Genomic DNA, 18,919 nt, shown 5'->3' with positions numbered 1-18,919 from the left:
TGGGTGGAGTTACTCGGACGGGTGGCGGTTCTAATTCTAATGAAGAACCACCTGACGTGGGAAGGGGCCGCAAATCTGAACGGGTTGTTCCACCACATGTTTTCCGACCTGGGCACCCCACAACAAACCGACCGGCTTGTCTTATTTCACAGTGTGTGTGTTGGTTGACCCAGCAGAGACCCAAACGTATGAGCACGAGCAGTGAAAAAGTGTGTTTTTCACAATAGGTCCACTTTAATAGCAACCTGAGGAGCGCCTGGCAGGGAGCGTGCAGCTCGAGCCCACGCCGTCCTTCCTCAGTGGATCGGGTTTGCCGTCCTGCCGGCGACGCCGCGCTCGCCCGGACGCTCCTCCAGCCGAGCGCTGGGAGGGTTTTCCCGTGGAGCTTTTCCCTGGACCTTGGACCGAGTGTGGCTGTGTTTACGGTTTTGGCCTCAGCGAGACGGACAACAGGATTTTGGGGCTGTCAGCGGGTACTCTGGCTCTGAAGGGCTTCGGCTCAGCTCAGCTCCGAATGAAAGACGGACACGCTCATTAATCCCTTAAATTCTCATGTGTGGGCAGGGTGGAGAACGCAGCTCCGTGTCTACGCCTTCTGATGATTCACCCACCGGTACTAAACTTTTCCTATTGTTCTGATAATGTGCCCGCTGCATGCATGTTTTGAAAAGATCAAAATTGTAAAGTTCTTCAATGACTCCGTTTAACGCATCATCTGTGCTAAATAATGAGTTTTAAATGTGTTGTGTCTTGAAATAGATACACATGAGATAAACCGTACAATCAGCACAAAGGATACACACATCACACATCTCACACACACACACACACACACATTACATACACACACACACACAAACACACACACACACACACACACTTAACACACACACACACACACACAAACACTCTCTCTCTCTTTCTCATATCCCCGCACAGCAGGCCAGACACCACTTTAATATCCAATCTCCCACCTGTGAGCTTTTCCTAAAATAATACCCTCCATCCCCGTGGGTGTCGGCGTGATTACCTTCACAGGCCTTTCTGGCTCTCTTTGTGTGTATATGTGTGTTTGTGTGTGTGTGTGTGTGTGTGTGTGTGTGTGTGTGTGTGTGTTTTATTATACGTATGCATGTGTGTGTGCAGGAAGTCTGGTACATGGCTGGACAGAGAAATCTTAGACCTATTTGTACTTCGTACTGTTTGAGGATATTTGGGATTTTTTCATCTGTTCTTCATGGAATGGGCACATTGCTGACCTTGTTGAACCGTCTCCAGGGCGATATCTTAATTGACTCAACACACACACAGACAGACACACACCCACACACACACACACACACACCATCACCTGCTTGCAAAGTCGCTTAAAGGACCTCGGGGAGAAACTAACAAGATTAAATACTTCAACACACTCCGTCCATTGAATGGAGTCAATACAATATCCTTTGTATGAGGAGGAAGGACTCGTCCTGCGGAGGACAGACATGGAGGTCACTTGTTTGCTCAGAGGCTCTTTTGGGGACTTAACGGCTACGTGTCAGTCAACACGCCCGGCCTCGACAACAGGATGTCGACGTGGGAACGCAGATGCAGAATGGAGGATGTATACAGTGTGCTACGGAGGGGTTTTGGCTGCCGTCCCAGTTCCACGCGCTTTTCCATTTTATCCCACCGCGCTGTTCTCAGAGGTGTCATGAATAGGAGGCACGGGCGGTGACAATGTCCCCCTCATATATTCAATAGCGTCCATTTTGTCCCCGATTAAATCGTCGGGTCACTTTCCTGAGCCTCTAACTTGACGTTTTGTTTCGGCTTCCACCGCTGATAATGTCGCGTTCCATTGGAGGTCGAGTCATTTCAGGTCTGTGGTCCCCGCTTTGAGCTCAACGTGTCCCATGTTCAGTTGCCTCTGCTCGGGAAAAGATGGAGGCCCGCACTAAATGTGCGTTTGTTTGGCAGCTTGGGAATTCGACAGTTCTACAGTAGATGTTGGTTGTTTTTGCATGAAAAGCAACGCAAAAGGACCATTGCTCAGGCTTGATGGTGTGAGCCGCACTGCCGCCGGGGCGTCAGGTCCGTTATCTCTGTCAATTCAGGCTCGAGCGATCTGCCTCAAAATTCCCCAATTCGGAATGTCGACTGAAACGGCCGTTCCTTTGCACTTTTCAAAGCAGGAGGTGAGATTTTTCAGAGTTCTGACTCAAATGGAATCTACGGCAGCATAAGCCCAGCTGTTCAGTAGGGTCTGTGCGGGAAAACCCCTCTTTAGGCGTTTTCGCACCCAACAGCTCCTTGGGCTCCCTGAGGGGAACTAGGAGCTGGGGAGGTCCCCCCAGAACTAGTTACTTCAAGGGCTTTATTTTCTGGCTGCATTCGCACTGCCAGTGGGAACTCTGAATTGACGCCAGCCAATGGGGTTTCAGCACAACTTCCATGATCCGTGTTGTATTTAGTTCTTTCACCTTACCAGTCCACCAAACTCGGTTTCTGAACAAATTTGAGGCGAAAAATAAGCAACCCGGTTGCTGAATCTTCACTCGTGTTAGATCTTCATGACCTCATTTAGGGATTTTATGTTTCATTCGATTAATGTCGGAAAATAAAATAAATGAAATAAATACATCTACAACAAAAATACTATTTTTATACATTTTTTCATTTTATTGGTTATTTTTTCTTAGAGCGATTCCGACTCGACCAGGTGGACTGTCCTCAGTCTGAGGGACCGTGGACTTACGCCTGGACCAATCACCGTGCACTTACGTCACTGAAGGTTCTTCTTGTGCCGGTTAGCCCCTGCCCTGGAGCAGCAGCTAAAAAAAGCTCCCTCAAAACAGTATTCTAGGAACTACGATCGTTCCTGGTTCCTGCAGTGCGGACACCAAAAATATAAAACTACGATTCCTCAAAAAAGTCCTTAGAATTATGAAAAGTTCCTGCTGTGCGCAAACTCCTCATGATAGCAGGAACCAGATGATGGATGGAGAGAAATTAAGTTACTAACTTCCAATCTACCCAATATTCTTTGGGAGGTTGAGGGAAGGAAAAAGACTGAAATGGATTTGAATTCTGGAAGGAGCCGGATTACTCACAGGCCACCGACCATATTATAGCTGCCTCCTTCCCAAAATGGTGATAATGGTGACATCCCTCGTGACATGCACATATTTATAAAAACAGCACCCTTATTAAAATATAAATAGTTTTAAAGAGTGCTATAAGAATGTATTGTTGCGATGTGTTGGTTTTGCTGTAGATTTAATAGTGAAGGAGGGACAAAGAAATCAGTCATAAAACTACAGGGAGCGAAGTGGGAGCTTATGAAATATTACAGACATGAGACGTGTCCCACCCAACACTGATAGAAATATTGGATTGTAGTTTTTGGAATGACTTACAAAAAACACTTTAATTTGTCGAACCTATAATTTTAGTTTTTCTCAACCTCATTTCTCTATTTCACGCGAGGAAAACCTGGAAAAAATATGTTGTTGTTTTTTTTACAAACTGAAGCTTTCTTGAGCCAGTGATTTATTAAGCCTGAGCTGCATTTCAACGTTCTTCTCTGAGTTCATAAAGAAGTTCATAAAAGACGAACGAGGAGCTTATGAAATATTACAGACATGAGACGCGTCCCACCCATCCACAAAACACATGTTCAAACCTATATTTTTTAGGTTTTCGCAAATTGAAATTTACACCTCTATGTTAGGGGACAACCTTAAAAAAAAAAAACACTCTTTGTGTGAGTGGAAGAGTTGAAGTTGATCCAATGACTCATTTCCTCCGGTGAATATCAAACCTCAATATTTTCTCCTCGGCGTGCACGCTGGTAAAAGATGCTGCACTGCACGATATATTATCACCCAAAAACCGCTGCCATGCGCCATGCTTTTTCCTCCCATTTCAGTTTCCCCTCCCGCTTCAGTTCTCTGCAGATCCATGAGAATAATGACCGCGCCTCGGTGTGGAAAAGCCCACGCTCGGCCGTAGAAACCGCAAGGACGCCCGGCCTCTCAACCAGGTTGCACTCAAGGTTTCCGCACCTCCCGTTAATCCCCGTTCTCTTGTATCCAGAAGCCCACATCGGCGGCCGGCTCAGTCGTCGAGAACATTGACAATGTCTCCCTGGCGGCTCTACCTGCCACCAAGTCAAGGATTTCCCGTGAAATGTGACGGAGTGCTTGATGGCGTACAGGCCGGAAAGCCACATTAACGTGGCCACAATTATTCATACGTTACCACGTTACTATGTGTCTTGCAGAGAGCTGCCTCATGATCCCTGTCGCATTGTGATGCCTCACGTAGAGACCAAGATGAATGTCAACAACTGCACAGAGTTTGAAATTGTATTAAGTTTTTATACGGACGAATCAGCTCATATAGTATTACTGTCAATAACTCCACCAGATCTTGAGGATTGTGGATTCCCTCAGTTTGCTATAGAGTTGACTACTTAGAGTAGAAGCAGAGTAGACTAGAGGTAGACTTGAAGGAGGTAAAGTAGAGGTAGGTTAGAGGCAGAGTACAGTAGAGGTAGAATAGACGCTGAGTAGAGGCAGAGTATAATGAGGTAGAGAAGAGGAAGTGTATAGTACTGTAGATGAAGAAAAGAGGAAGAGCAGAGGTAGAGTATAGTACAGTAGAGTAGAGGCAGAGTAAAGTAGAGGTAAAGTAGGAGGAGGTAGAGTAGAGTAGAGTAGAGTAGAGTAGAGTAGAGTAGAGTAGAGGTAGAGTAGAGGTAGAGTGAATGAGAGGTAGAGTAGAGATAGAGTATAGGCAGAGTAGAGTAGAGTACAGTAGAGTAGAGGCAGAGTAGAGTAGAGGTAGAGAAGAAGGCGGTAAAGTACAGTAGAGGTAGAGTAGAAGGAGGTAGAGTCGAGTAGAGTAGAGTAGAGTTAGATAACAGTAGCGGTAGAGTAGAGTCGAGGAAGAGTAGAGTACAGTAGAGGCAAGTAGAGGTAGCGTAGAAGTAGAGTTAAGTAGATGTAGAGTAAAGGCAAGTAGGGGTAGAATAGAGAAGAGTAGAGTAGGGTAGAGTAGAGGTGGAGTAGAGTAGAGGTCGAGTAGATGCAGAGTAGATGCAGAGAACAGTAGAGCAGAGGTGGAGTAGATGTAGAGTAAAGGCAAGTAGGGGTAGAGTAGAGTAGAGTAGAGGAAGATTAGAGTAGAGTAGATGTAGAGTAGAGTAGAGTAGAGTATAGTAGAGTAGAGGTAAAGTAGAGGTAGATTAGAGTATAGTAGAGTAGAGGTAGAATAGAGTAGAGTTGAGTAGTGGTAGAGTAGAGTGGAATAGAGTAGAGTAGGGTAGAGTAATGGTTGTAGAGTAGAGTAGAGTAGAGTAGAAATAGAGGTGGAAGGTTTAAAGCGATGCCGTCCCCCCTTCCCAGATCCTCCTTCATTTCCTTCCTGCCACGCGGGGTCCGGGCTGGTCCAGACCTGCCCCCCATCTGGCTGCCGGACCCCGGGGAAGCTGCGGCGGGCGGCCATTGAAATAACTCAATCAGTGTCTCTTTGAGGAAGGAGGGGGGGAGGCAGAGCCAGAAGGTTTTCCAGACCTCTCCCCCCGGGGGCCAGGGAGGGGCTGAGGGGCCCAAGGTGAGAAAAATCTTTCCCCGGACGCAAAATGAAACTTTCTGAAAGCGTCGAGACATCCATGATTATGGAGGTGAATAAAGCGGCGTGGACCCGGTGGAGGCAGAGCGAGATGGAGCGGTGGGTGGCGGGGGTGGGGTCTTAGGGGTGAGAAAGAAGTGAGGGAAAAACAAGAAGTGAAGGCCGACAGGGGCACGGGACGCCTTGCCCCAGAATAGCAAAAGTTCTCCAATGGCACCGTGGCCCCTGCGCGGCCACGAGCGGGCGTAAATAGCCCGGGCCCGGCCGGTTCCCGGCACAGGGAGGTCAGGGGTGGCTTATTTGAAGGTGAGGGGTCAAGGGGAACGGCCCCTGTGGCGGTGGAGTGTTTGGAGAGGGGTCTCTGCCGGGAGGCTGATGTGGGGGGGGTGGGGGGGGCGGGGGCGGAGGCGGCATATTCTCCTTAAACCATGACCGTGAAGTGACTTAACACCAGGATGAGTGGGCAGCTGTGATGTACGGACCAGTGTTTATGAGCAACAAGGTTGAATACCAGACAAAAGTATGTAAATAATATCCGTGCGTGTGTGTGCGTGAGCGTGAAGGTGTGTGACCCCCGTAGCCCTGCGAGCGTGACCGTTGACAGTATGCCTGCGTGTTTCGGTGGTTCCAGCGCGACACGCAGTCCCGAAGGTTGTTCTGAGCTCCCCAGGTAATTATTTTATCTAATTATTTTTATTTTTTGCACATCATTTGCAGACGACCCTTAAAGTGGTAACCCGTGAGATTATTTTCTCAAAGAAGTCGCGTGTTTTCTATTGTATTTAGCGTGCACTTTATAACAAACCATGCGACGCATTTGCACGGGCGGTACGTGCGGTTTCCCTTGTTGGAGGGGGGGTCCGCCTTTCTCAGCGATAAGCTCCGGTGACCAAGAAAAGCCGAAACACATCAACCCATCAGGAGGGGGCAAAATTTGCAGAGCAGAGCGTTTTAGAGCGGAGGGGAGGATGAACCAGGATGTCGGCAAGAAAAACAAGAAGAACCTCGCCCTTTTCGGAATGGAATTCTGGGACTTCGGTGTGACGGATTGCCGCTTTAAGTCCGCGGCCCTTGTACGGCCCCACAGGCGTCTCCCGCTGCAGCGGGCGCCTGCCAGTTCACGAACGACGGGCTTCGGCCGTCTGAAGCACGCCTGGAGCGCCGAGCCAAACTGTGGGGCCGAGCCCCTTTCGTAAACCCCAACAGGGTTGTTTTCAGGCGGTATTTCCTTTCAACGGAAGACAAAGTCAGCTTTTGTCGAGGTGAGGCTGCGTCTTTTTCGTCGGCATCTCGTTCTCCAAACATGTCTTTGTTTGAGTTCGAGGGGCCGGGGGGGGGGGGGGGGGCCGCGCCCTTTCCCAATCCCTCACTTTGTCATATTTAACCGTTGTGGAGGCCGGGCGTCGCTCCGATCACCGGAACAAATCTCCAGGTCTCCACCCGTACCGTCCCAGAGGGGACCACCCCCGGCGTATAATCGCGTCTTTGCCCCCCTCGACCGGTCCGCCCGCACCATTGGCGTTACCCCGGCGACTCTGCTCGGACGGGCGGCTGGGGAGGGTGCCGGCGGGTGGAGTCGACGCGCGGCTCTTCATCGGAGCTCTTCATTTGATTTGCATTATGCTTCAGAGAACATGGAAGTCATTAGGAGCCCTGAGTAAGACGAGACCTTCGCGCTCCGCGCCCAAATGAATGGGCAATTAAGGATAATTCGATTAGAGCGGTGTATTGCGTTTCAGACAGGAAAAGAGCAATCTACTATTTTATTTCGGCCGCAGTTTTTCTCACGAGAAGAGAGGGAAAGAGCGTCCCGGACGGAGGGAGGATGTGTTTTTTTGATGGAGACGGTAGAAAAAAACCTGAATGACAGTGCTGGATGGAAGTGGTCACTTTTTTGGGGAGAAGACCTCCTTCGTTTGTTTCTCTTTGTTTCGCGGTCGGATCTCTCACGGAGATCCTGTTGCGTTTGCTTGCGCTTCAGCTCGTGCAGATAGTTTCCTGTTCCAAGAATAGCCTCATATGGAAAAAGCATTTTTGGCTCTAACTTGGAAGGGGTTTGGGATTTTTGATGGTCATCGCTGTTTTACACCCCCATGCCCCTCATGTATTGGTAGGTTTCAGCCTTTTCTGCAAACTGGACGCTCCTTCCCTCCATCCATCGGTTCAATGCAAACGATGGGGGAGGGATCCACCGCAGCAGCAGATTCGAGGAGTTATTAAAAGAAAAATTGAACAAAATTACGTGGCTCTAATGCCCAATTCCCGCCAAATTCCCCGGCGCTACCATAAACGCCATGCCACAGCACCGGTGTTACACCCCGATTGTGTGACGCCGAGGATGAGCTCGGGGATGCTTTCAGAGGACGCAGTGGAAACACTTTTTTGAGACTTTTCCCGCAGAACCCTGGCTGAGGTCATTTTACGATGAAACAAGCTGATAGGACGAGACCGAAAGGGACCCTGCGGCGGGATCCCGCCTCCACGACGCAACCGGAGATGGGGGCGTCCGACGTGAAACATTACATTACATTACATTACATTTAGCAGAAGCTTTTATCCAAAGCGACTTACAATTATTCAGACACCGACGGACGCAGCCATCAGGAGCAATTAGGGGTTAAGTGTCCTGCTCAAGGACACTACAGCATGCAAGCAGGAGGAGCCTGGGATCCAACCAGCAACCTTTAGATTACTAGACCACCAGCTTCCATCCCTCCAACACGTAAACAGGGCGAGACCACGCGGGGCTCCTTCCTCTGTCCGGCCTCGCAGCCTCTCCTTTCTGCCAGAGTTTGCGCTCTGAAAACACGTCCAGTTTCCAAAAAAACACGCACCATAAAACACGCCGCGTTCTCCAGACGGCGGCTGTAAACCTCCCCCTCTCTCTCTCTCTCTCCTTTATTCTCTCTCTCTCTCTCTCTGTTATATACTAGGTATGTCAGCATTGTTAGTGCAATATATTGCAGCACATAGGATTCATAGCTGTGCTCGTAACACGAATGCATGAGAGCGCACATGCAAACGCTTTTCTGCGCGCACACACGCACACACACACGCGCGCGCACACACACACGCACACACACACACACACACACACACACACGCACACACACACGCCCGCACGCACACACACACACACACGCACACGCACACACACACACACACGCACACACACGCACACACACACACACACACACACATACACACACACACGCACACACACACACACACACACACACACACACACACACACACACACGCACACACACACACACACACACACACAGGGGTCCAGGGGTTAACAGGCCTGTGGGCCAGTTTAAGTCATTATCAGCTCCAACAATCTGTCTGCAGTTGGACTTGCCCCCCCCCACTCTGTTCTTTACTTCCCTCTCTCTCTCTCTCTCTCTCTCTCTCTGTCTCTCTCTGTCTCTCTCTCTCTCTCTTTCTCCCTTTCTCATTCCAGCGCTCCACCCCCAGCAAGCTCTGACCGGTCCCATTATGACCAGATTGTTCGAATAAATCAACCCCGTAACTTTCCTCTCTCATTCTCCCTCTCTCCATATCCCCCCTCTCTCGCTCTCTCTCTCTCTCGCTCTCTCTCTCTCTCTCTCTCTTTCTATCTGCCTCCCCTTCTTCTCTCTATCTCTGCCTCACCCCTCTCTCTGTCTCATTCCACTATTTCTCTCACCGTCCCTTCTCTCACTATCTCTCCCCTCCCTCTTTTTTCTCTGCCTCTCTCTCTCTCTCTCTCTCTCTCTCTCTGTCTCTCCATCCATCTATCTCTCCCTCTCTCCCTCGCGCCCCCTCTCTCTCACCCCTCCAGCAGCCTCCCAGCTGAGACGCTCAGTGCTGAGGTAATGGGGGTGCGATGTGATGTGAATGCTGTGAAGTCGGGATGGGTTTTCCTTTTAGGGATTTACAGTTTGAAAGCCATGCATTTTTAAAAACCTATCAAGAGCCGCTGAGACGCCGAATTCTCTTTGCCGACAGGTCTGGCGAAACCTGGCTACGAAGTGATTATATACAATTCATAAAGTCATAAGTACACACGGACAACTACAAAACTCTGTAAACCCTGTGAATGAACGGAAGAATGTGAATTGTTTCGTAACACGTTTTGGATGGAGGCTGGACAGGATGTCTTGGCAGCGATGGCGGTGGAGACCACGAACTGGCTGCTGCATGAGATGTCCCTGTGTGGAAAGATCAGGAGAGTGTGAGAGAAAGAAAGAGAGACGGGACGCAGGGGACACTCCAATCAGTTGGAGGAAGGTCGGGTGGGTATGCCATCTGCTCATCAGTCCAAAGAGGAAGAGAAAATGGCTTCCCAAAGTCGCCCCGGGCAGGAGCTCCGAGACCTTTTTTTAACATTGTATATACTTTATCGGCCCGTAATCAGTGGTGGTGAGGTTTAACATTTAACTTAAACTGAATAAAATCAACTCACAACAAAATCTCAACATCATTGGTGGAGTTCAGTTTACTGTGAAAAAATATCATCATCATCATCATCATAATCGGCGGCCATGCCCCAGAACAAAAAAGAACCATGCCGTTGGTTTGACCAAATGCTAGCAGGCCAGCAGCCCCGACCTGGCCTGTGGAGGAGCCAGCAGGGGGCACAGGGGAACGGGGAGTCCCGCAGCCAGACAGCGACGCGTGAGCAACTAGACACACAGGGCTGGGTTCAGCAGTATATTTAAACATGGAAGTTACACCAATATAAACACCTAACACGATTAACACGATTGGGTTTCAACGTCCGCAGAGTCCTTTCAATCATTCAAATTTGGCTCGTTGGTTAATAACACATTTTACTGTAATGTGACAAACTCGGAACACAAATTTATTTTCACTTCACAGGTAGTGTAACTTAATTCTTTACAAACAGAATAAAGGTTTATCGTTACAAAGTAATACCTGTCACTGTGTTATTTTGTAATAAATTGGTGTTGGTATGGCTGAGGGCCCATTTACTGTATCTGGAAGCCTGTTGACATCGGCGGGGTGCGTGGGGCTTTCCTGCGGCCGTGGGGTGGCTAGTACGTAGCCTTTTCCGCTGCTTGGAGACGCTGCGATATCATACTGACCTCATACACCAGAAGCAATTGGGACAAGTCCTGTACACTCACCAGTGAACACCTCACACACACACACACACACACACACGCGCGCACGTGCACACACGCACACACACACACACACACACACACACACACACACACACACACACACACACACACACACACACACACACACACACAGTCACACACACACCCTCCTGATTACATCCCTCTCCTTTCCTCCCTCATTCACCGCCATAACTATGACAGGAAGAGGCCACATACCCAATTGCTGTTCCAGTTTTCCTGGACCTAATTAACTCTGTTTTTTCGATACATCTTGTCGCCCGATGTTTGTTTTTTTGTGTACATGTTGTTGTTTGTTTCTATGTTTATTTGTCTCACCCATGGTGACGCGTCCCCTCTTGGAGCAGTGATTAGTTGTTTATAGACCAAAACATGGTCAAATAGTTCTCCAAATAGGGGATCTGGTGGCGGTGGGGGTTCTGTACAAAATAAATAAATAATATAATATAATAGAACTGCCCCGAATACAAATCGTATTCATCGTGTCCGTGGGTTCGTCGGTTACATGAGATTCGTTGACCACTGAGTTAAATTTTTCATGAACAAAATAGTAGGGTTCCCCGCCACCTGTTAGGGGGCTGGACCCCTAATAATGCTTTCTTCAAATAAATGCATGTAAGTAAAGGTTCCGCTGCTATTATCCCTGTCACATTTTTTAGATGAGGCCCTCACTTCAGCCAAAAAAAAACACAAAAGTGACTTTGTGTGGAATTTGGGGAGTGAATCTTAGAAAAAGCTTCTGAGTCACAGTGGCTGCTTCTTCATCTCTCTGTCATCACAAAAAAAATCACATCCAAATAATGATTTATCAGCAGACATGTTACGGATCTTGAATCTTAAGGCCTTGCAGACAGTGTTATCATGAGAGGACTCAATGGATCTTGTCCTGAGTCCTGCAGAACTTAGTGGATGCAGATCTGCTGCTGAAGCCTGTTCTTTTAAACAGGATGCACTATCACACAAAAACATTTCATATAGTTAATTATAGTGCTGTCCCATCATGCCACGTCTGCGGCCTGATTTGTGTAGCATGAAATGATTAAAAGCACATGAAAGTTGTAATCATGTGAGAAGTCGACTTGAGAAGCAAGCAGCCAATTCTTATATAACCACACTCCTCTTCTCCTTAATGAATCTGGACTTGTTTACACTAGTTTAATCTGTTTTTTAAATCATATCAAAAGATTATTCATAGGGGCGATAAAATCCCTATTTAAAACAGGTGGCTGGCATTAAGGCCCCTGGTATGTGGAAACAAAATAGATTTAGAGTTTATTGCATAATCGCTCTGCAATGAAGGAGCTAGCGTACTTGGGCATTGACCAAGGAGAATAAAGTTGACTTTCTAAAACGGGCACATGTGCACTTAAAATAACTCCAGATATGCCCTGTATGTATGCATGATGGTAGATAAGACAACGGGAAACACCAGTGGAAAATACCAGTTTGCTGGCGTCAGACTCCATCTGGTTATAGCCAAACGCCAATATCCATACTCTTTGGATTAAAAACAAGTACCTGCAAAAAAAACCACACATATATATATATATATATATATATATATATATATATATATATATATATATATATATATATATATATATATACTGTATATGCTGTATATGTATTATATAAATATTTACTATATATAAAGTATAGCGTATACAGAAATAGTGAGGCTGTTAAGGATGTTGACACAACTCAGGTATAAAGTCATTCAGAAATGTAGATTTGATTTTAAATTAGATTCAATAAATTATCATTGCACAGAGTACGTAGTAGTAGTAAGTACTGAGGCAACCAAATGCATTTCACATCGTTGTAACTGATGTATCAAGGAGCGGTGGGCTGCCATATTGCAGCGCCGGGGGAACAGTTAGCGGGTTGTGTGTCTCGCTCAAGGACACATGAGCACGCAACCAGGAGGAGCTGGTGATCGAACTGCCAATCTTCCGATTAATAGACGACCAGCCCTACCCCCTGAGCCACTGCCCCCGTGCAGGGGGTAGTGGCTCAAGAGGCAGCACATGTACAACGCAAAACAGTTATTCAAAAAGATTGCAATTGAATTGCAAAACTTGTTGAGGTTTCTAACAGATCTGCCCCTGTAGTTAGTCCTACCTCAGCTCGTCCTCCTGGCTCCTGCACCTTCGTCATAGGAGACTCCATCACCTGCCACGTCAGGCTTAGAAGTGCGGCCACAGTAGGGTGTTCACCTGGGGCCAGAGCATCCCACATTGAAACTAATCTTAGAGCGCTGGAAAGCAACAGGAACAGCCATAATAAACAGGCACACAAGGCCGACACCAGCTATTCTGATATAGTTATTCATGTCGGCTCTAATGATGTGAGGATGAGCCCATCAGAGATCACAAAGAGTAACATATCGGGAACTTGTGATCCGGCCGGAAAGATGAGTTGCATAGAGTTGTCTCTGGTCCCTTTCCGGCGAGAGGCAATGATGAAAGGTTGAGTAGATGAGTCTCGCTTAACCGGTGGCTGGCTAAGAGATCTGCAGAGATCAGGGACTCTCCTTTGTAGATAACTGGCCATCCTTCTGGGGGCGACCCCACCTGCTGAGGATGGACGTCATTCACCCGAACGGGGAAGGCACCATCACTCTTTTTAGAAACATAGATAAATGTTTGAGTCAAGCATGACACCTCACTCTAGAACAGGTCGAGACAGAGGTGAGTAGAGAGCCTGGTAGTACCACTTTAAAGGGTTCAACTGAGCCGCGTTTCCACCACAGGAGCTTTCCCCAGGAACTAGAAACCTTGGGAGGAACTCATTGCGTTTCCACCGCAGGGACACGCAGACAACAACGGGCTGAAGGAACCTCTGAGTTCCTGAAAAAAAGTTCCTGGGACTAAAGTTCCGGGTTCTTTGGGTGGAAACGTGGCTTGGTCATACTTCTCAGACATTTTCTCTTCTAACCACAGTGCTTGTAGAATACTTGTTTTTTCCCACCAGATACCCACAGTACAAATTCCCTGCGTGCCTATAGTCCTGGGAAATACAAACCAGGCTCTAAACAGTGCCTGCTTAGTAAAATTAATACCAGGGAGGGAATTGGGGTGAAGGGCATCAATGAGAATTGGTCTAATGAATATCAGATCACTCCTCTTCAAAGCATTGTTAATTAACGATTTGATCGGAGACCAAAATGTTGACATGATGGGTCTATGTGAGACTTGGTTAAAGCCAAACGATTTCTTATCACTAAACAAAGCTTCTCCACCAAACTATGTTAGCTCCCATGTTGCGCGTCCATCTAAGAAAGATCGTGGCATTGCCCTTATCTGTGAATGTAATCTTAACTTCAATCCTTAATTGAACAACGACTTTAAAACATTTGAGTTTCTTGTTATGCCATCCTCAACACCACTGCCCCTTCACCTAATAGTGATCTACCGTCCTCCTGGCCTCAACTTAAGCTTCTTAGAAAAATTCTCTGACTTGTTTTCTGGAATTGTGATGCTTGCAGATAATATATTATTGTAATTATGGGTGACTTTACTATCCATGTGAAGTTCCTGTCTAAACCCCTGAGCAGGGCGTTCCAGACAATGATTGGTACATTTGGCTTTACATAGCTAATACATGAACCGAATCATAATAATGGGAACACTATCAACATTGTACTAACCCGGGTCATTTATACCTCTAATGTAGTGGTTCTCCGCTGTACCTCTTCTACTGTATGTCTGACCACTATTTCATAAAATTTGAAATCTTAATTCACTGCCAGCATTCCGATCATGACCAGAGCTATAGCAGCCGTAACATTAGTGCCTTAACTACTGCTGCGCTTTCTGACCAACTGCCCACAGCTGTTGCTTCCTTTCCATCTTACGAAGGTCACGATGATAATCTCACAAACAGGTCTCCCCTCCCCCCCGTAATGCTTTAGATACAATGGCACCACTAAGAATAAAATCATGTGTTAGGAAACCAACTCCTTGGTGTACCGGCGAGACCCGAGCACTTAAGAAACACTGTAGGAAACTCGAGCGTAAATGGCTGGGACTAAGCTGGAAGTGTTCCCTCAGGCATGGTGCCATGGTTTGCTGAACAACAAGCGTTTTCTTTCATTGGCCAAAGCAAAGTTTTTCTCCAAATGAATCTGTCTTAATGAAAAATAATCCCAAAACTTAATTTGCCACGGTAGCTATGCTAACCCCACAACAGCCTATTCTCAACAGCTCCCCGCCTACAGATGACGACTTCACGCAATTCTTTACTCAGAAAATGATCAGCTTAATGGAGGAGAGATTAGAGGCACTCAGCCTCCACCCCAATCAAATTCTTCCGTTAGTGAGACAGGAACAGGTACGAAGGAAGATGTATATCCTATAACCTACTCTATAACCTCTCACACCTTGATGCAATATCTCTTGAAACTCTCTCACATTTGGTAAGTGCAGCAAAACAGACAACATGCTTATTCCACGCATTCTCTGGGAAGCTGATGAAAGAGCTATTTCCAGTCTGAGGGCCCTCTATTCTTAACATTATTAACTCATCTCTCTCCTCTGGCACTGTAAGTCTTGTAGTTTCTTGCTTCTCAACACTGAGAAAACTGAGATGCTGGTTATTGGTCCCACCAGACACGAGCACCTGTTTAAGGATACCACTCTGAACTTTGATAACTGTACAATTACCCAAAGTAGCTCAGCAAAAAAAATAAAAAATTGGAGTTATATTTGATCCCGCTCTCTCCTTTCAACTGCACATGAAGAACATTTCCAGAACTGCATTTTTTTCATCTTCGCAATATTGCTAAGATACGGCCCATTCCATCCATGAGCGATGCGGAGACCATAGTCCATGCATTTGTCACATGCATTTGCCGCTTAGATTATTGTAATGTATGTAATGTATAGTGTATTGTTGCTCTCTGGCCTTACCATGTCTAGTATGAAAAGCCTTCAGTTAGTACAAAACAATGCGGAAAGAATCTTGACCAGGACTAGAAAGTTTGATCACATTACCCCAATACTGGCCACCTTGCACTGGCTCCCGGTTTACCTCAGATGTGACTTAAAGGTTTTGCTACTCACTTATAAAATACTACACAGCCTAGCACCATCCTTTCTTACTGACTTAGTGGTACCGTATGTACCATCTCGAGCTTTAAGCTCACAACATGCTGGTCTCTTAGCGATTCCGAGAGTTAAAAAGAAGTCTGCAGGCTCCCGAGCATTCCTCACTCCAGGCCCCAGGATTCCATTATGCTCTACCTATGAAAATCAGAGGTGCTACTTTTCTAGGAATGTTTAAATCAAGACTAGAGACTCATTTAAACAGTCTTGCATTTTGTTAACCACACCCGTCTGTTAACCAAATGCCATCCAAACCTGTTAACGTGCCTCTCACCCTGCCTTCACCCCTTAGCACTGGTACATGATTGGGTGATGACGGGTTCTTCCAAATATCAAAGGGTTTTCTGGGAGTTTTTCCTTGCCCGGATGAGGCTTCATACTAGAGGAGGCTGTTGATTTCTATGTGAAATGTGGGTTTGTGAAGCCCTTTGAGGCTGTATTGTGATTGAGGGCGATGTAAATAAACTTGACTTGACTTGACAATAGTACCCAAACACATGTAGGCGACAATTTATTCTGAATATCATTGCCAAATAAAATATTAGAATTAAATTTAAATTTCTATTAAAGAAAATCGTTGAAACACACAAGAGTCGTGAAACTGACTCAACACTTCTACGGCCCAGTTCAAGTAAGAAAAACAATAGTTAGCAGGTTTTAAGGTAATGTGGTAATCTATTTGACTATCTATCTATCTATCTGTCTTTCTATCTATCTATTTTTCTCTCTTCTACAGGAAAAGGCCTGTCTTACACACTAATGTCACTGTCAGAATTAATCCTGAACTGAATGCAAACTGACTTACTGGAGGAGTTTCTTATAAGGAAACTGTTCTGTTGAGCAATATTTTCCATTAGCCAGGCTGTTACCAGAACAAAATCATCCATGACCTTTCCAGCATAACGTCACACTCATTATTCTAGTATTAGTGTGTGTGTGTGTGTGTGTGTGTGTGTGTCTGTGGGTGTGTGTGTGATGAGGTATTGAAAGATACACTATGCATGTGTGCAATCAACTTCTGTTATTCCTTGACCGAGTTAAATTGGAAACAGATTCAATACAAGCCTGACATTCGGGTCCGATTCCCTTTAATAAAAATGCAGTGAAACAGGGTGATTGGCTTTTATTTGTGAGAACGTAGTGTCGAATAGAAATAGAAAGATAGAAAAACTGAAAAATTGCATATGTCAAAATCATGTCAGAGTGCGGTTACAACAAAAAGACAAAACAAACTGAAACATTTTCACATCGGGTTTCTTTAATACTGGTTATCAGCATTTCCCATCTTTTTTTCTCAAAAACAATATTCACAAAAAAAAAAAGTCGACTTTTCGAGTTCTCAAAAACGAAAAAACAAAAACAAACAAACAAAGCATAAAAAAATGTTTCCATAAAGTAAACAAGGAAGGTTACAAGCATGTTGAAAATATTTCAAATAGTTCCTGTCCTTTTCCGTGTATGTAGCAAATGCGATACAGTTTTCCAGTTGATAGACGGAGCCGAGCATCTGGGTTTTTGTTTCTACTGGAAAACTAAAGTCAGACAGGAGCGGTGGATTTTGGACAAAGCGGCGTTGGGTGGTGCACGGACTCAAATATTAACTAAACTACGTAGGTTTTACGTTTTTTTCTCCCTGCTCTCCTCTTGCACACGCGCACATGCAAATGCACACACACACACACACACACACATACATACACACACAAGCAAACACCCACATTCACACATGCACACACACACACGCGCACACACACACACACACACACACACACACACACACACACACACACACATCAATCACATTCCCATGCTTGCTCTTTTCATGCTCTTCTATTGTCAATCATGCTGGGCGATAGTGACAAAACCAAACACACATGATATTCTTTAACTAAACTTGAATAATGTGACAATATTTGGTGGAAGACTATTGGTGTTTTCATAAGATATTTACACACAAGAACCAAGTACAGGCTTAGTATTATATGATGCCATCAAACTGTCCTTTGGATGTGGGTCTATGAAGCTTCCACAAATACATCTGACAAGTCAACAGCTGGAAAAAGGGCACTCTCCCGGAAAGAAAATTCCTGTATAATTATGATTTTACTAATCGATTAAAATTATCAGAGGAAAGAGAAATACATAGGGTCAGAGAATAAAAATCCAGAGTATCAGTAGGAAGCACCAGACGGGACAGCACCCTGAATGCTGGATGGCAGCCCTACGCTCAGTTTGGGCTTTTCATCGTCTGCTCGGCTGCAAGAACGCAAAACACCGGACAAACAGAGCGGAGCGTCAGGAAAATGCAGGAGGAGAGAGAGAAGGAAGACCTCCACACGGTGACAGAGAGAAAGCAGGAGAGAGAGAGAGAGAGAGAGAGAGAGAGAGAGAGAGAGAGCGAAAAAAAGAGAGCGACGAGCTGCAAGAGGCAGTCCTCAGAGAATTATAAGAACCGTTACGGTCGAGCCGAGAGGAAACGACTGCCCACAAGTCACCGAAACTCAAAGTAAATTGCCTCCAAACTCTTTGAACTTCCATTATGTTTTTTTTTTCTTGGCACGTGTTTCTGCCACTTTTTTATAGCCAGGCCCTTTGTGGTGAAAGCACACTAAATGCAGTTTTTGAGCTTGAGAGTTTGTTTGTTTGTTTGTTTTTGTGTGTGTGTGTGTGTGTGTGTGTGTGTGTGTGTGTGTGTGTGTGTGTGTGTGTGTGTGTGCAAGCGCGCGCTTTATTTATTTATTTATTTATTTTCCCCCCAAAAGTTCTGAGGTTCACCATAGTTAACCGTGTCCTAATGGAGCGCTGCCAGAGAAGATTAGGCGTCTGGGATTTTGGAGTTCATGAACCAAACGCTTGCGTTCACGGAGCTATTCCGGCGTGAACCTCATTCAAAAGTATTTTGAGAATAGTCTGAACGCAGATCGGGCTCAATGTAGTCTTTACTACTCAACACTTTGTTTGGCCCCTGCGTTTCCGCCTCCACTGAAGGCAGTTTGCGGTGCTGGTGGAATGAAATCAAAACTTCATCTTATGAGGCACTCG

Source organism: Zeus faber, assembly GCF_960531495.2.
Source record: "Zeus faber genome assembly, chromosome: 4".
In the NCBI taxonomy this organism is placed as follows: domain Eukaryota; kingdom Metazoa; phylum Chordata; class Actinopteri; order Zeiformes; family Zeidae; genus Zeus; species Zeus faber.
Note: the sequence above shows the minus strand (reverse complement) of the source record.